This window comes from Gorilla gorilla, chromosome 8 (assembly GCF_029281585.2).
Source record: "Gorilla gorilla gorilla isolate KB3781 chromosome 8, NHGRI_mGorGor1-v2.1_pri, whole genome shotgun sequence".
NCBI lineage: Eukaryota > Metazoa > Chordata > Mammalia > Primates > Hominidae > Gorilla > Gorilla gorilla.
The window spans coordinates 88,554,315-88,582,038 of record NC_073232.2 but is presented as its reverse complement, the minus strand read 5'-3'; the positions used below and the strand labels follow the sequence as shown (position 1 = coordinate 88,582,038).

At 43.9% G+C, this 27,724-nt stretch overlaps 1 long non-coding RNA gene and 1 pseudogene across 1 annotated transcript; one reads left to right on the top strand and one right to left on the bottom strand.

Annotated features, from left to right (window-relative positions):
- Positions 1-316: 316 nt before the first annotated feature.
- Positions 317-1,575, bottom strand: LOC101133693 (heterogeneous nuclear ribonucleoprotein A1-like; annotated as a pseudogene).
- A 10,897-nt stretch (positions 1,576-12,472) lies between these two features.
- LOC129525126 (uncharacterized) lies at positions 12,473-16,656 on the top strand. Its single transcript, XR_008669203.2, has 3 exons — positions 12,473-12,596; positions 15,099-15,154; positions 16,314-16,656. It is a non-coding gene; the product is annotated as an uncharacterized lncRNA (long non-coding RNA).
- Positions 16,657-27,724: the final 11,068 nt, after the last annotated feature.

The window sequence follows — 27,724 nt, the reverse complement described above, 5'->3', positions numbered from 1 at the left end:
GGGTCATGATCAGACTATTACATTTAGCAATCAACAGCATGGGTGCAAAAACCAAAATCTACATTAAAGCCTTTTGTTGGAATGCTTTATGCTTTCCACTGAACAGAAATTGAAAATAACCTGTTATGCAGTTAGTCATCAATACAGTCTTGCAGTTTTTTGCCCATACATATATTTGTCAAAACCATGTCTTCTTTGTAGCAGCTGGACCCTGCCACCATGGTGCTTGGCTGAGTTCACAATCTGTTGTAACCTGTAGCTTCCCTGTCCCTTCTCTGGCTCGCCTCTCCTGCTAGGCTTTCTTTCCTGGCAATAATTAAAACCTTTTGCCACTGCCATAGGTACTGCTTCTACTGGAACTGCCACAGCCACCTTGATTTCATGGTTTGGCAAAGTATTGGCCTCCAACATCACAGGGGCCAGAGCTTCTGCCTCCAAAGTTTCCACCGTTCATGGGTCCAAAATTTGAAGACTGATTCTTGTAATTGCCAAAATCATTGTAGCTTTCACCACCTCCAAAATTGCTTCCCTCATTACCAAATCCATTATAGCCATCCCCACTGCCCCCATATTCACCACCACCACGGCTGCCACCAAAGCCACCATGACCACTGAAGTTTCCTCCACAACCCACCAAAACCACCCCCTCCACCACCACCGAAGTTTCCAGAACCACTTTGACCTCTTTGGCTGGGTGAAGCACTAGCCATCTCTTGCTTTGGCAGAGCTTCCCTACCTAACTTCAAAGTTGTGACCATTCATAGGGTGGTATTTCTTTTTTTTCTTGAGACAGAGTCTTACTTTGTTGCCCCAGTTAGAGTGCAGTGGCATGATCTCAGCCCGCTACAACCTCCACCTCCCAGGTTCAAGCAATTCTTGGGCCTCAGTGTCCTGAGTAGCTGGGATTACAGGTGTGTGCCACAATGCCCAGCTAATTTTTTGTATTTTTAGTAGAGATGGGGTTTTGCCATATTGGCCAGGCTGGTCTTGAACTCCTGGGCTCAAGTGATCCACCTGCCTCGGCCTCCCAAACTGCTGGGATTTTAGGCATGAGCCACTGCATCCAGCCAGGATGGCATTTCTGGATGACAATCTTATCCACAGAGTCACGGTCGTCAAAGGTTACAAAGACAAAGCCCCTTTTCTTGCTGCTGCCTCGTTTCAGTCATGACTTCAATCACTTCCATTTTTCCACACTGTTCAAAATAATCTCTTAGGTGATATTCTTCAGTGTCTTCTTTAATGCCACCAACAAATATCTTTTTCACAGCTAAGTGGGCACCTGGTCTTTGAGAATCTTCTGTTGAGACAGTTCTCTTTGGCTCCACAACTCTTCCATCCACCTTGTGTGGCCTTGCATACATGGCGGCATCCACCTCCTCCACAGTGGCATATGTGATAAACCCAAAGCCCCTGGAATGCTTGGTGTTTGCATCTCTCATGTCACAGTTCGTTGAGCATTCCCCATTGCTTAAAATGGCTCCTCAGGCTTTTGTCAGTTGTTTCAAAGCCCAACCGTCCAATGAAGAGCTTCTGCAGCTGTCTGGTCTCTTTAGGAGACTCTGACTTAGACATGATGGCAGTGGGAAGAGAGACTTTACCAATGCTTCTTCAGTGGAATCTACAAGCAGAAAGGCAAGGGAGCCCATTCTGTCAAACCAATATGTTGCCTGCAACTCTCTACCATCTCTAAAGTTGATTTAGCAAGCAGTAGGTGGTTAGGGACTAACCCTGCCAGTAGCTGGCATCTACGGGACAAAGTTGGAGATCTCACACTTCTTGACTTCAAACTTACTACAAAGCTACCATAATCAAAACAGTGTGGTATTGACATAAAGACAGACATATAGATCAATGGGACAAAATAGAGAACTCAGAACTAAACCCTTGCATATATGGTTCAAATAATTTTAGACAAGGATGGCGATATCAGTCAATGAGGGAAAGGACATTTTTTTTCAACAAATGGTGTTGGGACAACTGAATATTCACATGCAAAAGAACAAAGTTGGACCCTTTGGTTTTGGGAATAACTCTCAAATCCATGTTTTTCCTCTGCTCTCACATCACAACAATCAACACAGAAGACTTCTGTGACCAAATATGTGGATTTTTTCTCCCCCATCTACAATCAGTGGACACCAGCTGGTGTCCTCCAATTCAGTTCCACCAATATCTACCTGGAGACTGCATCAGATCCCACAAGTTGAGGGCTCAGTCCCACAAGACTGACCCCTCCTTTCCCTCAGTTACAAGTCTGGGCCTCAGGAACTTTTGACCAAACTGGCTTCAAGTTGGGGTTCCTGTAACTCCTTCTTTGGGTTCAATTAACTTGTTAGAGTAGCTCACAGAACTCAGGGAAACACTTACTTATGTTTACCAGTTTATTACGAACTTCCATGTGTTCAGCTATCTGGAAACTCCCTGAACCCAGTTCTCTTGGATTTTTATGGAAGCTTCATGACATCAGCATTCCTTTCCCCAGGATATAGGGTAGGACTTTCTCTGGGGAGGGCCTTAAGACCCACAATAAGAAAGGTGGGGGAAAATTAGAGTCCTGACTTGGGGCAGATGAAAGGAAGGCAAGAGTAGGACAGAGAGATTCTGTTTCCTGAGGCCTGCCCCAGGGGCTCATTTTAACACACCCGACATTAAAAGGAAAGACTCTAACAAGGGCTATGGGGTTTCTGAGCCAGGAACCATGGACAAAAACATATGCATGTGTATACAACACTACACCTTCCCTTATACCACATATAAATAATAACTAAAAATGGATCAAAAGCTGGGCTCAGTGGCTCATGCCTGTAATCCCAGCACTTTGGGAGGCCGAGGTGGGTGGATCACCTGAGGTCAAGAGTCCAAGACCAGCCTGACCAACATGGTGAGACCCTGTCTCCACTAAAATTACAAAAAATTAGCCAGGCGTGATGGAGTGCACCTGTAATCCCAGCTACTTGGGAGGCTGAAATAGGAGACACGCTCAAACCCAGGAGGTGAAGGTTTGCAGTGAGCCGAGATTGTGCCACTGCACTCCAGCCTGGGCAACAAGAGGGAAACTCCATCTCAAAAAATAAAAATAAAAAAAGATCAAAGACCTAAATGTGGAGCTAAAACTGTAAAACTCTCAGAAAACAGGGGAAAAACTTCCCGTTTAAGATAGGGGAAAACAATCGGGTTAAAAAGTGGGCAAAGGACTTAGACAGACGTTTCTCCAAAGAAGATATACAAATGGCCTCTAAGCACATGAAAAGATGCTCAAAGATGCCCAACATCACTAATCCTTAGGGAAATGCAAATTAAAATGGCAATGAAGTACCACATCCCACCCGTTAGGATGGCCATTATCAAAAAACAACAAGAAAGCAATGAGCATGGGTGAAGATGAGGAGAAACTGGAACCTTCTGCACTGTGGGTGGGAATGTAAAGCAGTGCAGCTACTGTAGAGAACAGTATGGCAGTTTCTCCAAAAATTAAAAAGAGTTACTATATGATCCAGCCATTTCATTTTGGAGTATATAACCCAAAGAATTGAAAGCAGGGACTTGAACAGATAGATATACACTCATGTTCATAGCAGCATTATTTATAATAGCTGAAAGGTATAAGCAACCCAAGTGTCCATCTACAGATTTTTTTGTTTTGTTTTGTTTTGTTTTTTTGAGACAGAATCTTGCTCTGTCGCCCAGGCTGGAGTTCAGTGGTGCAATCTTGGCTCACTGCAGCCTCTGCTTCCCAGGTTCAAGAGACTCTCCTGCCTCAGCCTCCTGAGTAGCTGGGATTACAGGCATGCACCACCACATCCAGCTAATTTTTTTTTTTTTTTTTTGAGATGGAGTCTTGCTCTGTCGCCCAGGCTGGAGTGCAGTGGCGTGATCTCTGCTCACTGCAAGCTCCGCCTCCCAGGTTCACACCATTCTCCCGCCTCAGCCTCCCGAGTAGCTGGGACTACAGGCACCCGCCACCAGCCCGGCTAATTTTTTTGTATTTTTTTAGTAGAGTTGAGGTTTCACCGTGTTAGCTGGGATGGTCTCGATCTCCTGACCTCATGATCCACCCACCTTGGCCTCCCAAAGTGCTGGGATTACGGGCTTGAGCCACGGTGCCTGGCCATTTGTTGTATTTTTAGTAGAGATGGGGGGTTTCCTCATGTTGGCCAGGCTGGTCTTGAACTCCTGACCTAATGATCCACCCACCTTGGCCTCCCAAAGTGCTGGGATTGCAGGCATGAGCCACCATGCCTTGCCTACATATGAATTGTTAAACAAAGTGTGGTATATACATAAATGGAACATTATTCAGCCTTAAAAAGAATGAAAATCCTGACATATGCTACAACATGGATAAACCTTGACATTATGCTAGGTGAAATAAGCTACTCACAAAAAGATAAATGCCATATAATTCTATTTATGTAAGGCACTACAGGTGTCAGATTAATAGAGGCAGAAAGTACAATGGTGGTCACCAAGGGCTGGGGAGGAGGGGACATGGGTCAGGGAGCTTATTGTTTAATGAGTACAGAGTTTCTGTTCTGCAAGATGCAAAGAGTTCTGGAGATGGATGGTGGCGATGGCTGCACAACATGAATGTTCTTAATAGTATTGAACTGTACACTTAACAATGGTTAAGAAAGGGTCTTGCCCTGTTACCCAGGCTGGAGTGCAGTAGCCCTATCATAGCTCACTACAGCCCCAAACTCCTGGGCTCAAGTGATCCTCAGCCTTCCAGTGGTCTTTGTTGTAGACAACCTGATGGATTCTCATGGCACAGAAGATTAATTAAACAATGTCTTTCCATTTTAATACGTTTCTGCAATCCAAAAAAAAAAAAAAAATGGTTAGCATGGCAAGTTTGATGTTTGTTGTGGGAAGTCAGGGACCCTGAATGGAGGGACCGGCTGAAGCCATGGCAGAAGAACATAAATTGTGAAGATTTCATGGACATGTATTAGTTCCCCAAATTAATACTTTTATAATTTCTTATGCCTGTCTTTTACTGCAATCTCCAAACATAAATTGTGAAGATTTCATGGACATTTATCACTTCCGCAATCAATACTTGTGATTTCCTATGCCTGTCTTTACTTTAATCTCTTAATCCCGTCATCTTCATAAGCTGAAGATGAATGTCGCCTCAGGACCCTGTGATGATTGCGTTAACTACACAAATTGTTTGTAGAGCATGTGTGTTTGAACAATATGAAATCTGGGCACCTTAAGAACAGGATAACAGTGATTTTCAGGGAACAAGGGAGATAACCTTAAAGTCTGGCTGCCTGTGGGCCAGGCAGGACAGAGCCATATTTCTCTTATTACCGAAAACGGGTAAGAGAATTATCACTGAATTCTTTCCCCAGTAAGGTATATTAATAATTAACAGCCCTGGGAAAAGAATGCATTCCCGGGGGGGCCTCTCAAATGCTGCCCTGAGAGTGTCTGCCTCATGCAGACGTAGGCAGGGATGAAACATGCCCTAGTCTCCTGCAGCGCCCCCAGGCTTGCTAGGATTAGGAAATTCCAGCCTGGCAAATTCTAGTCAGACCGGTTCTCTGCTCTTGAACCCTGTTAAGATGTTTATCAATGACAATGCGTATACAGCGGGGCATGGAACTTCATTAGTGATTCTAGTTTCACCCTGACCTTGTGATCTCGCCCTGACCTCCTGCCTTGTGATCTTTTGTTGCCCTGAAAACATGTGATCTCTGTGACCCACATCCTATTTGTACACTCCCTCCCCTTTTGAAAATCACTAATAAAAACTTGCTGGTTTTGCAGCTTGTGGGGCATCACAGAACCTGCCAACATGTGATGTCTCCCCTGGACACCTAGCTTTAAAATTTCTCTCTTTTGTACTCTTTCCCTTTATTTCTCAGACTGGCTGACACTTAGGGAAAATAGAAAAGAACTTATGTGAAATATCGAGGGTGAATTTTTTTTTTTTTTTTGAGACAAAGTCTTGCTGTGTCGCCCAGGCTGGGGTTCAGTGGCATGATCTCAGCTCACCACAACCTCCCCCTCCCAGGTTCAAGTGATTCTCCTGCCTCAGCCTCCTGAGTAGCTGGAATTACAGGTGTGCACAACCACGCCCAGATAATTTTTGTATTTTTAGTAGACACGGGGTTTCACCATGTTGTTCAGGCTGGTCTTGAACTCCTGATCTCAGATGATACACCCGCCTCAGCCTCCCAAAGTGGTGGGAGTACAGGCGTGAGCCACCGTGCCCGGCCACATGTGACTTTATAGTTCCTCCCAAGCAGCAGTGTATCCTTCTCTGCCCCCTAGTCCAACCCAGCCTAGATTAGCAGAGCCGCCAAACCATCTGCATAAATATGAGTGGTTGTAAATGATTCTTGTCTATAATCGCTGAGTTTTGGTGTCTGTAGTGTATTTCTCAGCAATAGCAAACAAATTTTTCTTTTTTTTCTTTGAGACAGAGTCTTGCTCTGTCGCCCAGGCTGGATTGCGGTAGTACAATCTCAGCTCACTGCCGACCACAGTGAGCTGAGTGCCACCACACCTGGCTAATTTTTGTATTTTTAGTAGAGACTGGGTTTCACCATGTTGGCCAGGCAGGTCTCAAACTCCTGACCTCAGGTGATCCACCTGCCTCGGCCTCCCAAAATGCTGGGATTATAGGTGTGAGCCACTGTGCCCGTCCTGCAATAGCAAAGAAATGTAAGTACAAACATACTTCAAATTTTAAAAGAGTTTCTAAGCTGGGCACAGTGGCTCACACCTGTAATCCCAGAACTTTGGGAGGCCGAGGTGGGTAGATCACGAGGTCAAGAGATCGAGACCATCCTGGCCAAACTGGTGAAACCCCATCTTTAGTAAAAATACAAAAATTAGCTGGGCATGGTGGTACGTGCTTGTAGTCCCAGCTGCTCAGGAGTCTGAGGCAGGAGAATTGCTTGAACCTGGAAGGCGGAGGTTGCAGTGAGCCGAGATGGCGCCACTGCACTCCAGCCTGGTGACAGAGCAAGACTCCCTCTTAAAAAAAATAAATAAATAAAAAATGAAAACCCCACAAAGAAGCAGTTTCTATAATGCCTATGTACATTTCAAATAATACTAACACTAATATTAATACAAATGCTAATAAAAGAATATAAATATTTTAACCCAACTTAAGTAATAAACATTACCAAATACCTTTTCCCATTCTTTTCCCAGAGCTAATTACGATCCTGATTTTGTTAGTTACCTCTTTGCCTTTCATTAATTACTTCTTTGCCTTTCTTTATAATTTTGCCAATTTTTACTTATCTCTAAGTAATAAATACATTACTGTATATTGCTTATTTTTAAGCTTTATTGTACTATGTAAACTTGGTTTGGCACAAAATTATGTTTTTGAGATTTAACCACATTAATTGAGGTACTCCCTTCCCCCCGCCATTTTTTCCCTGCCCTGGTTAATTGTCCCGTATTTCTGTTACCTTATTGGTTGCAATTGATTATTAATATTTCACATGAATACTTTACCTAATCCAAAGTTAACTAATAAACTTTATTCTGCTGCCAAATCAAAGAACCTCGGAATGCTTTAACATCAATCTCTCCACTCACAGTTAACATGCCATTGTTGTCCAGTAATGTTCAACTTCACACATCACCCATTATATTGGTTCACATAATCAGTGAATTTATATTTTCCCACATTTAGGCCGGGCATGGTGGCTCACGCCTGTAATCCCAGCACTTTGGGAGGCCGAGGTGGGTGGATCACCTGAGTTCAGGAGTTCAAGACCAGCCTGGCCAACATGGTGAAACCCTGTCTTTACTAAAAATACAAAAATAAGCTGGGCATGGTGGAGGGCACCTGTAATCCCAGCTACTCAGGAGGCTGAGGCAGGAGAATCACTTGAACCTGGGAGGTGGAGATTGCAGTGAGCCAAGATCACATCACTGCACTCCAGCCTGGGTAACAGATTAAGACTCAGTTTCAAAAAGAAAAAAAAAAAAAAAAGGCGGGGCACGGTGGCTCACACCTGTAATCCCAACACTTTGGGAGGCCGAGGTGGGTGGATCACCTGAGGTCAGGAGTTCGAGACCAGCCTGGCCAACATGGTGAAATCCCATCTCTACTAAAAAAAAAAAAAAAAAAAAAAATTAGCCGGGCGTGGTGGCAGGCACCTGTAATCCCAGCTACTCGGGAGGCTGAGACAGGAGAATCACTTGTACCCTGGAGGCAGAGGTTGCAGTGAGCTGAGACTGTGCCATTGCACTCCAACCTGGGCAAGAAGAGCAAAACTCCATCTCAAAAAAAAAATGTTCCCACATTTTATTTGTTCACCAATCTTTCTGGTATCTCAGACTTCTCTGTGATCATTTCCTTTTATTGGGAATTGTATATTTTAGAGTTTTTGAGAGTCTGTTAATGGTAATTATTCTCAGTATTGCTTTTTCAAAAACAATCTTTCAGAAACATCTTCAAGATGTCACAATTTTACTCTTTTTTCTTTTAAGAATTGCCTTCTTTGGGCAGGCAGTTTCCTGTCAATACTCACTTTCTCACAGCATTAATATTGAAGATAATAATCTACAGTTTCCTGACTTTCACTTTTGCTGCTGAGTAATTAGCTGTTCATTTTATTTTCACTCCTTTGTAGATCATATGTCTTTTCTCTCTGGCTGTTTCTTTCCAGACGCTTCTTTTTTTTTTTTTTTTGAGACAGAGTTTCATTCTTCTCACCCAGGCTGGAGTGCAGTGGTGCAATCTCAGCTCAAGGCAACCTCTGCCTTCTGGGTTCAAGAGATTCTCCTGTCTCAGCCTCCCGAGTAGCTGGGATTACAGGCGCCCGCCACCATGCCCGGCTAATTTTTGTATTTTTAGTAGAGACAGGGTTTCACCATGTTGTCCAGGCTGGTCTCAAACTCCCGACCTCAGATGATTCATCACCCTCAGCCTCCCAAAGTGCTGGGCTTACAGGCATGAGCCACAGTGCCCGGCCCCCGGATGCATTTAACAATTATTCTGCTTGGGATCTGTGGGAGTTGCTGAATGTATACATCAATGATCTCTGTCCACCTCCCTGGTTCAAGGTATTCTCCTGCCTCAGCCTCCCAAGTAGCTGGGACTACAGGTGCATGCCACTCCATCTGGCTAATTTTTGTATTTTTAGTAGAGATGGGGTTTCACCATGTTGGTCAGACTGGTCTCAAACTCCCGTCCTTAAGTGATCAACCCCCCTCAGCCTCCCAAAGTGTTGGGATTATAGGCGTGGGCCACCGCACCCTGCTTTCTTTGTTTTGATACAGGGTCTTGCTCTGTCACTCAGGCTGGAGGGCAGTGGCACAATCTCTGCTTCCTGCAGCCTCAACCTCCTGGCTCAAGTGATTCTCCCATCTCAGCCTCCTGAGTAGCTGGGACCACAGGCATGTGCCACCACACCTGGCTTGTTTTTGTATTTTTTGTTGAGATAGGGTTTCACTATGTTGCCCAGGCTAGACTTGAACTCCTGACTCAAACAATCCTCCCACCTCCTAACGTGCTGGGATTATAGGCATGAGCCATCACACCTGGCCATATCAATTCTCAAAATTCTGAGTCCTACCCTTGCTAATATTGCCTCTCACACACATTCTCTGTTACTGCTTTCCTGACTCAATGCATGCTGGGCCTTCTCTGCTGTGTGTCTTAACCTCTTTATTACTTTCATTTTTTATTTTTATTTTTGGCACTGTAGGGTACATTTTGCGTAATTTATTCAAAAGTATCCTCCATCCCACTAATTTGGTCTTTAATTGTATCTAATCTGGTGTTTGCGTTTCGATTTTTAATTGTAGTCATTATCTTTTTATATGTTAGTTGTGTTAGTTGAAGTTTGGATTTGGTTCTATTGTTTTTTCTTTCTGTGCATTCTTCCTCATGATTTTTTTTTTTTTTTTGAGACAAAGTCTCGCTCTGTCAGCAGGCTGGAGTGCTGTGGTGTGATCTCACCTCACTGCAACCTCTGTCTCCCGGGTTCAAGCGATTCTCCTGCCTCAGCCTCCTGAGTACCTGAGACAACAGGAGCGTGCCACCAGACCCAGCTAATTATTGTATTTTTAGTAGAGATGGGGTTTCACCATGTTGGCCAGGATGGTCTCGCCCTCTTGATCTCATGATCTACCCGCCTTGGCCTCCCAAAGTGCTGGGATTACAGGTGTGAGCCACCGTGCCCAGCTGAGCTCATGGTATTTAGAACTCTACTCTGGGGATTATTTAATACTTAAGGCCTAGTTGGTTTGAGTGTACATTTTTCCAGAAAGTATTTGTGTTTGCGTCTGCTTGGCACTGCGGACATTATCAACCAGATCCCTGTTGTCTCCTCTTGTGGCTTTCCAGGCTACACAGACCCCATCAACATGAAGATTGTCCATGAATGCCCAGGGAGAACTGAAAGACATGACCCCAGAGCCAAAGCAGAAATAGAAGAAATAGAACCTGTCTCTTTGCCCTCTGCTTCAGTGAGGTCAATTTTTTTTTTTTTTTTTTTAATTGAGACAAAGTTTTACTCTGTTGCCTAGGCTGGAGTGCTGTGGGGCGATCTCGGCTCACTGCAACCTCCGCCTCCCGGGTTCAAACAATTCTCCTGCCTCAGCCTCCCCAGTAGCTGGGACTAGAGGCGCCCACCACCACTTCTGGCTAATTTTTACATTTTTAGCAGAGACAGGGTTTCAAGGGTGAGCCACCACACCCAGCCAGTGAGGTAGAATTTTTCTCACTTCACCGTTTCCTGGGTCTGGGCGCTGTGTGTGTGTGTGTGTGTGTATGTGTGTGTGTGTTTGGGATGAGGAGTGTTCATTGATTTGACTTCTGTTCAAATGGAGCTCAAAGCTTATCTCCCGTGTCCATAAACAAGGCTGTTCAAACAGGTTAGGCCACCTGGGGTCGGAAGATATTTTAAAGTATTTTAGGCATGTTCAAGACATTATACGGGGCCCTTGACAGCCATCAGATATGGAGAAACTTATGTACAAACACATCAAGTGAGACTTCACTGGATAAAAAGATTTCCAAAGCCATCTGGAGTTGGAAGGTATTTTAAAGTCGGCCACAGCATCATTGCAGGCTGGCCCCCTGAGCTTGTATTTCTGCTTTGTTCCACGCAAGCTTCCTACAAACTTATCCATTCATTTCAAAGTATTGAACTTTGTATTTTTTCTAAAATTTTAAGGCTTTATAACAGAGTTTCAGGACGTCTAGTCTGCCATATTCCTAGAAGCAGAACTCTCACTTTATTTTATAATACACTGGAGTCTTGCAACGTGTCTTTCGCAGTGGAGGCCCTCACATGTGTGCTGGATGAATGTGTGACGGCTGCTTTTCACATGTGAATTCCATCTCTCCTGTCAGATACTCTTGCATTTCTTTCATGTCTGCCCTAGCGTCTAGCTTAGTGCTATGCGCTTGTTAGGGGTTCATTATAGCACTTGTTGAATGAATACACAGGTCCTTGTCTTATCTCTCTAGGGAGGGAGTTTTTATAATTGTTCTTGGAAGCCTGTTTTATATATTAGTCATCTTTACATTAAAAAGTGCCTGTAGGGCCAAGTGTGGTGGCTCACACCTGTAATCTCAGCCCTTTGTGGGGCTGAGGTAGGAAGGTCACTTGAATCCAGGCTTTTGAGACCAGCCTGGATAACAAAGCAAAACCAAAATAAAATAATGATAATTAATTATTACATATTATTTATCATTCTATAATAATAATTATTATTAGCCAGACTTGGTGGTGCGCACCCGTAGTCCCAGCTACTCAGGAGGCTGAGGCAGGAGGATCACTTGAGCCCAGGAATTCAAGGCTAATCCTGCCACTGCACTTCAGCCTGGGCAATAGAGTGAGACCCTGTCTTTAAAAAAAAAGTTAAGTTTTAAAACATTAAAAAATAATAATCAATAAAAAACACTCATGCAGTCTAATCAATGCCTCTTCCCCAGATGTTGACCTATTTCCCTCCCTTTTGCCCTTTGTGAATATGGAGAACAGTTGCTTGACAATTTTCTCATTTAACAACAATTACGTTTTTAGATACCTAAATGATGTTAAGGCAGCTCTTTAAAACATTACTTTGCTGAAGCAACCTCATTCTTCCAGTGGTAGAGAACATAATTCCGTATATTTGTGGGGATGGTTGGGTGTGGAATAACCAAAGCTTTATTTCGGAAGTTCTCTGTCACTGAAAGTGCCCTGATAGAAATAAAGCACTTAATGAGGTCTTGGACAGGTGCTGCCCGCCCAGCATTCTTGCTGAAACTCTCCCTGTGCGTCACTGGCTCCTGGGCGCGATGTTTCAGGTAACTCGGGCAAAGCACGCATGCTGCTGTGGCTCTGTGGTCAGCCCATGACGAGAGCCTCGTCCACGTTCCGTGAAATCTGTGAGTGCGGCCCGAGTCGAGCTACCCTTGCTCACCACCGCCACTTCCTGTCTTCCTACCCAGCGCCGCGGCTCTCGGAGGCTGCCAGTGGCTGGGTGCGCCTGGCCTGAGTCCTCCACCCAAAGAAAATAAGGAACCTGGCCAGAGAGAGGCAAAAGGAAGAGTCTGCTCCTCATGTTCCTTCTTGCTGTGGTTTTACCCTCGCCACTTATTTCGTGGTCATTCATTGGTGAGTATTTGAGCAACGTTCATAACATGACTGGGGGCCCTTGACAGTGATCGGATGTGCAGAAACGTAGGTAAAAGCTCACTCAACAGTGAGCGAGACTTCACTGGATTAAAAAAATAGTCCATTTCCTCTTTTTTTTAACTTTTACTTTCAGTTCAGGGGTACATGTGCAGGTTTGTTACACGGGTAAACTTGTGTCATGGGGTTTGCTGTACAGATGATTTCATCACCCGGGTATTAAGCCCAGTACCCATTAGTTATTTCTCCTGATCCTCTCCCTCCTTCCACCCTCCACCCTCTGATAGGAACCAGTGTATGTTGTTCCCCTCTATGTGCCCATATGTTCCCATCATTTAGCTCCCACTTATAAGCGAGAACATGAAGTATTTAATTTTCTCTTCCTGTGCTAGTTTGCTAAGGATAATGGCCTCCAGCTCCATCCATGTCTCTGCGAAGGACATGATCTCATTCTTTTTTATGGCTGCATGGTTGTCCGTGGTGTATATGTACCACATTTTCTTTATCCAGCCTACCTTTGATAGGCATTTAGTAGATTCCATGTCTTTGCTATTGTGAACAGTGCTGCAATCATATGAAAAAAGCTTAATATTACTGATCATTAGAGAAATGCAAATCAAAACCACAATGAGATACCATCTCACACCAGTCAGAGTGGCTGTTATTAAAAAGTCAAAAAATAACAGATGCTGGCGAGGTTGCAGAGAAAAAGGAATGTTTTTACACTGTTGGCAGGAGTGCAAATTAATTCACTAGTTGTTGAAGACAGTGTGGCAATTCCTTAAAGGCCTAAAAACAGAAATATCATTTGACTCAGCAATCCCATTACTGGATATATACCTAAAGGAATGTAAATTTTTCTATTATAAAGACACATGCACACATGTTGGCCGGGCGTGATGGCTCACACCTGTAATCCCAGCACTTTGGGAGGCTGAGGCAGGCAGATCATTTGAGGTCAGGAGTTCGAGACCAGCCTGGCCAACATGGCTAAACCTCATCTCTACTAAAAATACAAAAATTAGCCAGGCATGGTGGTGCATGCCTGTTGTCTCAGCTACTCAGGAGGCTGAGGTGGGAGGATTGCTTGAACCCAGGAAACAGAGGTTGCAGTGAACCGAGATCATGCCACTGCACTCCAGCCTGGGTGACAGAGTAAGACTCTGTCTCAAAAAAAAAAAAAAAAAAAAAAGACACATGCATCTATGGTCCATTTACTTTTGCCTGTTCAATGAGATAACCAATTGTGCCACTAGCAAGAATGAAGCTAGTTCTTCTCAAATGCTCAGCTTTGTGCTTCGAAAATGAGAAGAGACACAGGCCCTGCCTCGCTGAGAACACCTCTTGACAAATGGATTTCTGAAAAGGAATTCATTCACTTATTCAACACAGATGTTTACATGCCAGATACTATTGTAGGCATTTGAGGTACAGCAGTGACCAAAACAGACATCGATCCCTGCCCTGGTGAACATTCGTCCAAGTTGTGCACAAATACATTTTTATTAATGAAAGGAGGTTTTTCAGCTCCCAGGGGGTGACTGTTACTTAAGGAAAGCTGACTGTGGATTCTTCTCTTCTTCTTTTTTTTTATTTTTTTATTTATTTATTTGAGACAGAGTCTCATTCTGTTGCCCAGGCTAGAGTACAGTGGCACAATCTCAGCTCACTGCAGCCTCTGCCTCCTGGGTTCAAGTGATTCTCCTGCCTCAGCCTCCCAAGTAGCTGGGATTACAGGCATACGCCATCATACCAGGCTAATTTTTGTATTTTTAGTAGAAACAGGGTTTCACTATGTTGGCCAGCCTGGTCTCGAACTCCTGGCCTCAAGTGATCCACCCACCTCGGCCCGCCAAAGTGCTCGGATTACAGGCATGAGCCACTGCACCCGGCAGGATTCTTATCTTCTCTTAAGAAAAGACCCTTTCTGTGCCCACGCCAGGGGTCCGCTGGTGATGGGAGGCAGTAGAGGTTGCTGATCAGTGGCCGTGGAGGACCAGGTGACCAAGAGCTGGGAGGCAAGAAGGCAGTAGGGTGCAGGACTGAGGCTCTAATCCTGGTGCACGTTCCATTGTCCCGCTGGACTTCACTTACAAAACACAAATTCAAGGTTGGGCATGGTGGCTTGTGCCTATAGTCCCATCCACTTGGGAAGCTGAGGCTGGAGGATCACTTGTGCCCAGGAGGTGGAGGCTGCAGTGAGCCATGAGTGCAACACTGTTCTCCAGCCTGAGTAACAGACCATGACCTTGGCTTCAAAACAAACCAACAAACAAAACATAAAGTCAAAGATCAAATTAGTAAGATTTTAAATGAATAATTAATTAAACCCCAAGTGCTAGGGGAATGTGAAAACTTCCAAATGCTGGGACTTTCTGAACATGTGGGGCCCTGAGTGACTATCCCGGTTACTCAAGCTGGCCCTGCCCAGAGCTGTTAACTGGTATGTTCTACAGGGATGGTATCTCTTTTCCTACCTTGCAGCTATGCTGTGAAGAGTAAGAGGAAGTATTCTGAAAAGTGCAAGGTCTTATATTGAGGTAAGACACTCTATTGTTTTGTTTTGTTTTGTTTTGTTTTGTTTTGAGACAGAGTCTAGCTCTGTCACCCAGGCTGTTGTGCAGTGGCTGGATCTTGGCTCACTGCAACCTCCACCTCCCAGGGTTCTAGCGATTCTCCTGCCTCACCCTTCTGAGTGGCTGGGACTACAGGAATGCGCTACCACGCTTAGCTAATTTTTGTATTTTTAGTAGAGATGGGGTTTCACCATGTTGGCCAGGCTGGTCTTGAACTCCTGACCTCAGGTAATCTGCCTGCCTCGGCCTCCCAAAGTGCTGGGATTACAGGCATGAGTCACTGTGCCCTGCCCACTCTATTGTTTAAGTCTGATTTTTTTACATCTGGTATCAAGTTGGTTTACCAGAAATCACATGCATGTGTTTGGTGTTCTGTGCCCCATAGTGTAGAGTCAATTTCCCAATTCTATGGGAACAGATTATCTTAGAGGCCATAACATGTTCTTTTATAAAGGAGCCACATAGCGGACTGCAGAAGAGCTCCAGGATCAGCTTGGCCCACTAGTCTCCATGATCCTCTTAGTATTACAGGAAAACTCCCTGAAGAGTTTTAGAACATTTTCTTGGAAGTTTGTTGGTCTTGGTGGGTGGGGGTGAGGTGGCAGTGGTTTAATGTAGTGTTACTTAAATCTGGATTGAATCTAGAGCTACTGCTTCCTAGCTGGGAGGCCTTGTGCAAGTTGCGTGAATAAGCCTTTCTTCATTTACAATAAAATAAGTGTGATGTTAATGATACCTTCTTTAAAGTTTTCTTGTACAAAGCAACAGAGGATTCTTTACATTGTCAGGTATGCAGTAGGTGCTCAGTAAGCATTAGCTGTTACTATTTTTAGCTTGGAGAGGCACAAGCAAAGACTTTCAGAGTAAAAGATAGTTTGTGCTGGTCGCTTATTTGGTGAGTATTATTCCCACCGCCCAAAGTCAAGGAGAGGCCAAGTCTAGCTGGCTGCTAGAGACTCAAGTCTTTGGATTTATCCCATGCACTTGAAATTGTCCGTTCCAAGGTCTATGTGGAGGGAGAGGAGAAAAAAAAAAACAAAAAACAAACAAAGAAAAAAAACCCAGAAACAATAACCCAAGCATCATAACTCAATTGAAATCTTCACTTTTTCTATTGTCACAGAAAGGCACAGAAGCAACACTGCAAATGTCACAAATCTCCAGCACCGTATGCTGTTACTCTGAGCTGGATTTTTTGTTCTTTTGTTTGCATAGATTATTCTGCTTTTAATCTTCAAAATCTGCGCATGAAAGGGGACTGCACAGAATTTTTTTTTTTTCTTTTTGAGATGGAATCTCATTCTGTCACCCAGGCTGGTGTGTGCAGTGGCAAGATATAGGCTCACGGCAACCTCTGCCTCCCTGGTTCCAGCGATTCTCCTGCCTCAGCCTCCTAAGTAGCTGGGATTACAGGCATGGGTCACCACACCTGGCTAATTTTTTTTTTCTTTTCTTTTTTTTTGAGACGGAGTCTTGCTCTGTTGCCCAGGCTGGAGTGCAGTGGCGTGATCTCGGCTCACTGCAAGCTCCGCCTCCCAGGTTCACGCCATTCTCCTGACGCCTGGCTAATTTTTGTATTTATAGTAGAGGCGGGATTACACCATATTGGCCAGGCTGGTCTCGAACTCCTGACCTCAGTGATCCACCTGCCTCAGCCTCCCAAAGCCCTGGAATTACAGGCGTGAGCCACCTCACCTGACCTGCATAGAAATTTGATAATCATGGGTTAGGAGGAGCTGCTTCTTGGTTAGATCATAGGCCAGGAACATATTTTTGCATGCTGGACTCTCACAGAATTCTCCTGCACCTGCTTCGGGATTAAATGTTGCTGATTCTAGAACTACTTTTGAGAAAATAGTCACAACAGTTTACCAACCACCAAAGAAAATACTGCACCAAGTGGCCGGGCTCCATGGCTCACGCCTGTAATTCCAGAACTTTGGGAAGCCGAGGCGGGTGGATCTCCTGAGATCAGGAGTTTTAGACCAGCCTGGCCAACATGGTGAAACCCTATCTCTAATAAAAATACAAAAATTAAACAAGTGTGGTGGTGCGCACCTGTAATCCCAGCTACTCAGGAGGCTGAGACAGGAGAATCGCTTGAACCCAGGAGGCGGAAGTTGCAATGAACCGAGATCGCGCCACTACACACTCCAACCCGGGTGACAGAGCGAGACTTCATCTCAAAAAAGAAAAAAAAAGAAAAAAAATCCAATGGTGTTTCATTAATTAGAGATGAGTGACAGAAACCAGAGCCGAGGCTCCGTCTTGACAAATGTGTGCTGCCATCTAGTGACAAACTGTAAAAATGCAGGCACGCTGTTGCACCATTCTTGTCTCCATGGCCGACACAACCCTGGGAAGGAAAAGGTCTAAGGTGTCCCCTCAGCCACAGCCACGCAGAACGTGTGCTGAAGTTCATAGAATCGGAAGCCCCTGGAGAAGTCGCGTGGAACGCTCCGCTGTATCATGGCCTGACCACGTTAGCCCACCCCTGCGGATGAGCTTCTGTGACGGCATTACCTGGACGTGTTCGTTTGTTTTGTGTTCATACTGTACCCCTAAAAGATGGATTCTTGACTGATGGGCTTCTGTTCTGTGTTGGGTTAAAGATGTGATTATTAGCCTTGAATATCCCAGTTCTCCACCAAAAACTTGTTTTGGGAAGAGAGAATACATATGGGAAGATATCAGAGTGGGAAACCAAAATCAACTTTTATCCACCCCATCCTTTTTTTTTATTTTTTTATTTTTTTGAGACAGGGTCTCACTCTATCTCACAGGCTCTAGTGCAGTGGCGCCATCATGGCTCACTGCAGCCTTGACCTTCTGGGCTCAAGCAATACTCCTGCCTTGGCTTCCGAAAGTGCTGGCATTACAGGCGTGAGCCAGTGTTCCCAGCCTATTTCCTTATTTTTAATGCACGATATAAAGAAAAAGAATTAACCCCCAAAGCCCAACTCTGCTCCACATCGTGGGGAAATTTGCCTACTCCTTGGATTTTGAGTTTAAGATGTCCTTATGTGGTTTTTACTCATTTCATTATTCATTAACTTAATCAACAGATGCATTCCCCAAACACTGGGTATAGGACGGAGAACGGGATCCATAGTTCTTGCTCACATGGAGTTTTTAAAACAGATCTGTTTTCTGGATGGGCACAGTGTCTCTCACTTTGGGAGGCTGAGGCAGGCAGATCACCTGAGGTCAGGAGTTTGGGACCAGCCTGGCCAACATGGTGAAACCCCGTATCTACTAAAAATACAAAAATTAGCTGGGGCGTGGTGGTGGTCTCCTGCAATCCCAGCTACTCAGGAGGCTGAGGCAGGAGAATTGCTTGAACCCGGGGGGCAGAGGCTGCAGTGAGCTGAGATGGCACCATTGCATTCCAGCCTGGGTAACAAGAGAGAAACTCTGTCTCAAAATAAATAAATAAATAAATAAATAAATAAATAAATAAATAAATAAATAAATAAATCTGTTTTTCAAAGGGTGGGTTGTGAAATCAAGGCATTAAAAATATGAAATGGTACAGAATACAGAAGCATGGGCTTACACAGGGAGATGGGGAAATAGCAAAAGCATAATGGTTAATCCCAGGAAGGTGAAGCCAGTAAAAAGTAACAATGAAATACACTTACTTTTGGCAAGATGAATGGATTTAGGAGAAAACTCCACCGTTCGGAGTCACACGCGAAGGCTGGAGCTCAGATGGGTGAGTAGAGGCAAAGCTCATTGGTAGGGGTGATGGGATTGTTCGCAGAGAGACCTAGGGGTCGAAGCAGAGTGAATTCTTTATTCTTGATCCTGTTGGCTGAACCACTGATTTGGGGCAGTTATGGGAAACGTGGATGATGCAGACATGCCCTGAATTTAGTTATTTGTATTATTTAATAAGCTTTTGGAAAGTTAATCCTCCAAAACTTTTGGATTTCCTATTTTCTCTATGAAATATGCTTATATTTGTTCTGTTTATTTGTAGCTGTTTCTTTTTTCTTTTTTTAGGACCTTATGGTGCAACGGTATATAGCAGTTTCTTTAAGCACAGTCTCGTGCCTTTCTTCTTTTGCTGTCCTTTGGCATATTTAATTTTCCTTTTCCCCAGTAAACCCTATTCCTTATCCACAACTATGTGATGCTGTGGAATTCATTCTGGAAGGTGGTAATGTATTTTGCACAACAACAGCTAATGAGGCAAACAATTCTTCGAGTATATAAATCAGGAGCATGAGAAACTGTCGCCTGCGTCATTGATGACTTCTGAGGAAGAAAAAGTAAATAATGAGCTTGGAGGGCTCATCTCTGCCAAGTCGGGGACAGTATGTGGTGCATCTTTGGGGCATGAATGCCTAACCTGGGGCGAGCTGCAAAGCAGGTGTTCAGATCCAGTTGTTAAGTGAAGATTATTAAAAGACCATGTGACCTAACAAAAGGATGTGGGGAGTTAGAGTGGAACAGCCTGTTTCAGCCGTTCCTGGCTGGGTAACCTTTGGCAAGTAATTAATCTTTCTAAACCTCAATTGTCTTATCTATGGAATGAGGCTAATAGTCTTACAGCATTGTTGGAGGGATCAGAAATAATACTGGAAGCGCCTGGAGTATGTTAGATACTCCATCAAATGGTATCAGTTACTGTGTGACATTTACAGATTTGCAATATCTTTTTATTGCTATTGGTTGGGAGTAACTATAAAAATTCATTCATATGATCAGCTAAGCTTTCACTAAAGTGCAGATTTTATTATTATTATTATTTTAGAGACAGGGTCTTGCTCTGTCACTCGGGCTGCAGTGCAGTGATGCCATCATAGCTCACTGCAGCCTTGAACTCCTGGGCTCAAGTGATCCTCCTGCCTCAGTCTTCTGAGTAGCTGGGACTAAGGCATAAGCCACCATGCCCGACTATTTTTTTAGTATTTTGTTTTTAGAAATGAGGTCTTGCTATGTTGTCCAGGCTGATCTTGAACTCCTGGCCTTGAACAATCCTCCCACCTCAGCCTCTCAAAGTGCTGGGATTACAGGTGTGAGCCACTGTGCCTAGCCTGCAATTGTTTCTAATGTCATTTGTTTGGCATCTGTGGGTCTCACAATTATATAATTATGTCATTGTCTAGTATGTGATTATTCATGGAAGACTGTATTTGAGTTTAGTGCTGTTTCCAAAGAGACATCCTCTCATCACCAGGCAAGGGGTTAAGCTCTTCTACTGCTGTATTTTGAAAAGCACACGAACAAATCTGATTGATAAGTACCTACTGTATAAATATGAGACTCATGGACTGAGATATTGAAAGTTTGCTGTAATGACCACCAGTTTATTTCTCCACAAAATAAGAACACAGGAAACTTCAGAGTTTAGCCCTTCCGTTCTGGCAGCTGCCACTTATCAGAAAGTTCCTCTAAATATTTGTATTGCTGGGAATCCTCTGTTTCTAAAAATGGCATCTGTATTTCCTGACTAGTTTTATATTTCAGGTTTTGTGGGTGGGGGGCGATTCTGCTTGACCCCCAGACTTGCTCTTCTAATAATACAAATTAGTAATGTTATTTGTATTATGATTTAGTGTTTTCTAATTGGAAGATAATCTAACATCTTACTGAACAAGGCAGGTTATCCACTCAATTTTACAGACAAGGAAAACACATCAGAGAGGTTTTGAAATTGCTTGGCATCATCAACTAGAAAACGGTCAGCCTGGGATTCAAACACAGGGAGTGTGACTCCAGAATCCACACTCCCAACAGCAAGCTCTGTAGCCCATTCTAAGTAGGCATTGAGTTCCGATTTGGGGCACAGGTTACCATCAGTTAACATGAACTGATGGTCCTCAGTGTGACTGACACTGTGGAGAACAAATAAGTCATGATCGATCCCTGCCTGTTAACATGGTGACACCTTAATGAACACCCACTACGTGCCAGACTCTTTACAACAATCACACAGAGATAGGTATTCTCATCCTCATTTTTTTAAGATGAGTCATTGAGACTCAAAGAGTTCAAGCAATTTTCCTAAGGCCACACAGCTGGGTAATGGTAACTTTGGTTTGCAAACCCAGCTGTTACTGACTCCCAGCTCTATCTGCTGTGAATGCAATTGATTTATAGGAGACAAAAAATGTGGATGAGTCTAGACTTTCCTCTCCAACCTCCAAGGACCATCAGCATACCAGTTTCTTCCCTCCAAGAGGTACTTTGAAATTCACAGAATTTTTGTCTCAAATACATATTTTGGTCTAGTATTTACACCTTCCATGCCCTGGTATTTGTAGGGTTCTCTTCTTTTTCAAGACTGTTAAAGCAGAGTATCCAGGCCAACCTACTCAGCCTACTTCAGATGGCAGGCTTGCTCCGATGCATCTGTTGTGTTAGGACATTCTGCTTTTGGACGTTCTTGGTATCTCTTGCTGGGCACTGGAGATGGCATGCAGCCGAAGACCCTACTGAGCTTCCAATTGAGCCTCTTGGTCAAGATGGAGAAGAAGGACAGTTTTAGTTTGGCGAATGCTTGACCAAGTAGCTTGCAAAAAATGGACAATAAAGCAAACACAAAATGAAAATTTTAAACTATCTTCATCACAAAAATCAAACAGAATAGAATGCAATAGATCAAAGTGTTCTTCCCTCCTTTCCCCCTGGAAAAAACCAAAGTTGTTTTTCCCAGAAGAAATTGCTATTGACAGTCCTTTAGGATACTCCCTGAAATTTTATTTATATATTTACTTTCATTTATTTATTTATTTAGAGACAGAGTCTCACTCTGTTGCCTAGGCTAGAGCACGGTGGCATGATCTCGGCTCGCTGCAACTTCCGCCTCCTGCGTTCAACTGATTCTCGTGCCTCAGCTTCCCAAATAGCTGGGATTACAGGCATGTACCACCACGCCCAGCTTATTTTGTATTTTTAGTAGAGACAGGTTTTCACCATGTTGGCCAGGCTGGTCTCAAACTCCTGACCTCAAGTGATCCTCCCACCTCGACCTCCCAAAGTGCTGGAATTATAGGCATAAGCCACAGTGCCTGGCCCTGCTCCCGGAAATTTAAATGGACTTTAAAGGTGAATATTGGGTTCAACATCCTATTTCTTTGGTTTAGGAGAAAATGTCTGTACACAATAGTAAGAAAATACCACCATGCAAGGACAGAGAACCATTTATACGTATCCCTCCAATGGATTCTGTAGAATGAATCTTTCATTCTAGGGAGGTGTTTGCTTTGTAGTGCCCACCCTTTGCCCCCACCTTCAGTTCTTACTTTGATATCTCTGATATTGAATTTTTTTCTGTATTTTTTTGTGTGGGTACAACAAGACTGTCCCAATACCTATCTTGGATGATATTTAGGTGGAAGAGAAAAACAGACAAGAGAGCTCTGCAAAAGGGTAATCATTCATGAATAGATGGAGGAGAAAGAGTTATGTATGGTCTGGATTTGTAAGACCAGAAATTGTTGACCAGGAATCAAGACCAAATATTTCTTAAACTATTAAGTGTCAAAGAAATTAGAATGGTGCAAATTTGGGTCCAAAATCAGGTACTGTGCATAAATGAAAGCAGAGGTTTCTGGTAGACAGTTCTCCATGGTCTCTTGCATTTCTATTGTCTGCCCAGGTGCTAATTGCCTTTATTTTGATCTACGTATTCACAGATGCTTATATAGCAGACAGCCTTGGAAAATTGAGATAGTGTTCCCTTCCGGAGAAAAGGACAGGTTTGTTTATTGTCCAGTATGATAAAAACAATGTTTTCTTTTGGGGCAAAGGCCAGGCAGGTTTACTGCCCACTATAAGAGATTTGAGTTTCCCAAATTCAATGTTCCTCTACTGCAAGGCAATCCTGTATGTGTGCATCATTTGGCCCTGTTCACATCACCGTTTGGGAAATGGAGTTCAGGGAAGTGGCTCAAATGTTGACACTGGCTACTGCTACTGCTGTGAGCAATGAAGTCCTTTGTTTCTGACCCAGGAGTCTCATGTCTTCTGTCAGTATCCATGAAATTGGGTCACGCTGAATGATTAGCTTGCAAATAGGGTATAGTCTCAGACTTGTCATAGTTCTTGACTATGGTATATAGAATAACAAGAAATATCAGTGACTCAATGATTTCACAATTAAAATGATACATTCTTCAGATGACTAAGAAGCCCAAGTCACAGAGAGGTACCCATGCGATAAGGGAAATAAATGTTCGAGTAATAGCTTACAACCTTAAACAATTAGTGTCATCTACAAAACTGAGAAACAAAAGTACAATTTCTAGGCCACGCCCAGAAGGCTAGGCCTCTGGGTTGCCATTCTCTCAGGATACCTCAGCTGAGCCCAGCGGGATGGGAGGTTTCCGATTTCTGGATGCTATTAGAGGGATGTCTTCAGGGTGGATATAAAGAGTTTGAAATAGAAGGCAGGTAAACATCTCTACGGTGCATGAAATTCAAAGCAAACTCAGGCAAACTGCTGTGAGTTAAACTGATATTTAATTCATAAACACATGTCACATGTACAATTATGCTTTTTGTTTTGTTTTGTTTTGTTTTGTTTTGAGACAGAGTCTCACTCTGTTGCCCAGGCTGGAGTGCAATGGCGTGATCTCAGCTCACTGCAATCTCCACCTCCCGGATTCAAGCAATTCTACTGTCTCAGCCTCCCGAGTAGCTGGGACTACAGGTGCACACCATCATGCCTGACTAATTTTTGTATTTTTATTAGAGACGGGGTTTCACCATGCTGACCAGGCTGGTCTCAAATTCCTGACTTCGTGATCCACCCGTCTTGGCCTCCCAAAGTGCTGGGATTACAGGTGTCAGCCACCATGCCCAGCCCATAAATAATTTTAAAATGAGTATATTCTTTGCCTTGTTCACTCACATTCTCATCTCTTTGTGGTAGCTTTTTGCAGAGGTTCCATGACTTATGATTCCACAAGAGATTGAATGAAAAAGCAGATATAAGAATTCAGCTGTCTGAATTGATTTTATGGTATGAATGCCGCAAGTTTCATTTCTGAGATTTCTAGTAGAAGTTTCAGAAAGAGAGCCTCAATGCTATTTCCTTTTGTTAATCAGGAAATCGTGGAATTTCTAGCAAAGAGGCCCTTTGGCATGCCTGCAGACGCTTAGGGAATAATTAGGTTTTATATTGGGGAGAATTTTATTTAAGGCTCTAAGAATGTGGGATTTTGATAACATTGCAAAATAATACATTTTATTAATTAGGGCTTAAGGATTAAGAACTTATTTAGCATGATGGAGGGTATACGATACAGGCAAAAAACCATTGGCTTTGAAGCCAAATCCACCAGGGTTTGAATACTCGTTAGGCAACTTTAGGTGGATTATTTAGCCTCTGTGAGCCTCAGTTTCTTCATCTGCAACATGGGAGTGATGATGAATCCCAGGCTTGTTGGGAGGATTCTACTCCTACATCCAAAGGCTGGCATCACCCAATGCCCAATACACGGGAAGGCACAGGCTGAATTCCCATTTGTGTCTCCGGTGGGATTGAATGGAGCCTCAGCAGTCACCAAGATGTGCATCAGCCTCTGAGAAAACTCCCAGCAACAGAAATGCTCTGCTTCCCCAGGCATCCCCTTCCACTTCAGGAAAGGTCTAATTGCTAGAAAATGTGGAGCGCTAAAATGTCACTTTGTCATTTCACACTGGCCCCTGCTCCCCCCTCGGAGTGCACTCTAATTCCTGTTCACATGATAGCTCTTCCATCATTTGAGCAGCTCTTCAATCCCATCGAACTCTCCTTTTTTCCAGACTAAACATTGTCACAGCCTTCAACCATCACATGCATGACATTTTGAGCCCTGTTTTCCTTCGGACACAAAGAGGATTGATCAGGTTTTGGACATCAGAGAACCAGGTCAGGCTCAAATCACAAAACATATGTACTTTTCCTTTCCACTGCCCCTTTTGGTGTGTTTGTGGGAATTTGTTTACTATGCCTAACTGGACAGGTCATCCTTGTATGGTACCAGGGCCATTTGAATGCTCTTGTTTGCTTGTTGCTTAATCTACTCATGATATCAATCATTGCGTAGATCAATTGCCAGCTGGGCAAACAGCTACATGGCTCTGTCAATTCTTGGCAGGTCTACATTTCACCATTTCTTCAACATCACATGGGGTACCATGACATTGACTTCCAGGTCTAGCTTGACGAGTGAAATAGAACGTTGTTGGCTTAAGAAGAGCCGGAGCTCATCTGAAAACCTGATGAGTCACTGTCCCCTCTCTGGCAACCTAACATGAATGTTCACTTAGTGCGGATTTTGGGGAGCCTTGGCCTTTGCCCTAGATTGCAGTAAAAATGCTAACATTTTCCCAATTGCTATCTTTACATAACTGTCAGAGTTTTTACTGTCTCAGAGGTCAAAGCACGGAGAGTTATTAGTCAGCCCTAGTAAATTTCCATTTCTGACCCAAAAAGCTGTAGGAACTTCCCCTTTGAAAGTTCTCCCCTTCCATATTTTGAAATCACAAAATAGAGAAAACACATAGTTTCAGGTGTAACATCTTTTTTCTCCAACTCCCAGAAAAAATCCCAGGAGTTTTACTAGTGATTCTGCTGCCTGTTCACTCTTTCAACTGGAAGTCAGAATGAAACTCTCTGTAGCCCCTGCTGGGGATTGCATTTCCTGTCTACCTATGTGAGTCCTTCATGGTGGGCTTGGGAAAATACATTCCATAACTGAGGTCATGTTTGGGGGTTTTGAAGAAGGCCAGTTGGCTTCTTACAAAGCTCCACAAGCCTGCGCTCTTTTCTGAGTTCATAGCCTACTCTGCATGGGCAAGAAGCAGGATGCGATGTCTCCTAGAACGAGCTGCAGAATTGAATGACCTCAGCAGAACAAGCCCACTGTGGCCAGCCTGGGTGTTTGGAAACTCATGGCTCTCTTTTCTATTCCTTCTGTGTGAAGGAATCCTAACTGCCTCTTTTTTTTTTGAGACAGAGTCTCACTCTGTCACCCAGGTTGGAGTGCAGTGGTCCTATCTTGGCTCAATGCAACCTCTGCCTCCCGGGTTCAAGTGATTCTTGTGCCTCAGCCTCTCCAGCAGCTGGGATTACAGGCGCATGCCACCACGCCCAGCTAATTTTTGTATTTTTAGTAGAGACAGGGTTTCTCCACGTGGGCCAGGCTGTTCTGGAACTCCTGACCTCAGGTGACCTGCTCACCTTGGCCTCCCAAAGTGCTGGGATTACAGGCATGAGCCACCGCGCCTGCCCCTAACTGCCTCTTTCTGATTGTGGCAGTGAGGCCACTTTCCTGGAGTTTTCTTGCACTATCCAGAGCTGTCCTGGGAGAAGCACTAAGCCTTGGGGTCACCAGACTTCTGGGACAGGCAGAAGCACTTGTTCCTCCTAAAGAGACCACGGACCTACTCAAGAGCTTCAAGACCTTTAAGGGTTGAGACCTAGGGAGGAACAGCCAGAGGGTCACCAGCAGGGTGTCATGGCTTAAGCGTCCCTGCATAGATGGCCCTGGACCCAGGAGGGGACCAAGATCCACTGTGAGCAAGGAGGCATCTTGTTGTGTGTATCAGTCTGGGGACCCAACCTAGTGATGCATGGGAGTTTCTGCCACACTGAGCATCCAGTTTGAAGGCTGGAATGCCCAGTCTGGAGCCAGAAACTAAGTCTCCAAAAGTATTGAAGCATTTCTAGAGTTTTCATGGTTTAGAAATATATGCACTTGTTTCTCTCTCTCTCTCTCTCTCTCTTCCTCTCTCTCTCTCTCCCTGTCTCTCTCTGTTTTTTGTTTTGTTTTGTTTTGTTTTTTATGAGATGGAGACTTGCTTTTTCACCAGGCTGGAGTGCAGTGGCATGATCTTGGCTCACTGCAACCTCCACCCTCCTGGGTTCAAGCGATTCTCCTGCCTTAGTCTCCCGAGTAGCTGGGACTACAGGCACGCACCACCATGCCTGACTAATTTTTGTATTTTTAGTACAGACGGGGTTTCACCATGTTGACCAGGCTGGTCTCAAACTCCTGACCTCAAGTGTGGAGGCCTTCCAAAGTGTTGGGATTACAGGCATGAGCCACCACGCCTGGCCACACTTGTTTCTCTTACTACAAAAATAATGCACATTTATACTCAACATTTTGGAAAAGTGCTGTAAATGAAAAGAAGACATATGAACATATGACACCCCAGTTCAGATATAACGACCACTGCTAATTTAATAGCCCTTTCTAATAATTTACATATGCATGTAAAAATATATATTTACAAATAATATAAAAGATGTTTGTATTTTAATATGTTATATATTTATTATATATATTTTGATAAGTGGTACACTATTTCACTTATCAAAAAATACTTGCTAGGTAGATAATGGCAAGGAAAGCATAGCCCTTGCCTCAAGAAGCTAATGGATTAAGCTGGGTGTGGTGGCACATGCCTACAGATGTAAGCTACTCAAGAGGCTGAGGCAGGGGGATCTCTTGAGTCCAGAAGCTTGAAACTGCAATGAGCTATGTTTGTAATACTGCACTCCAGCCTCAGAGACAGAGCGAAACCATGACT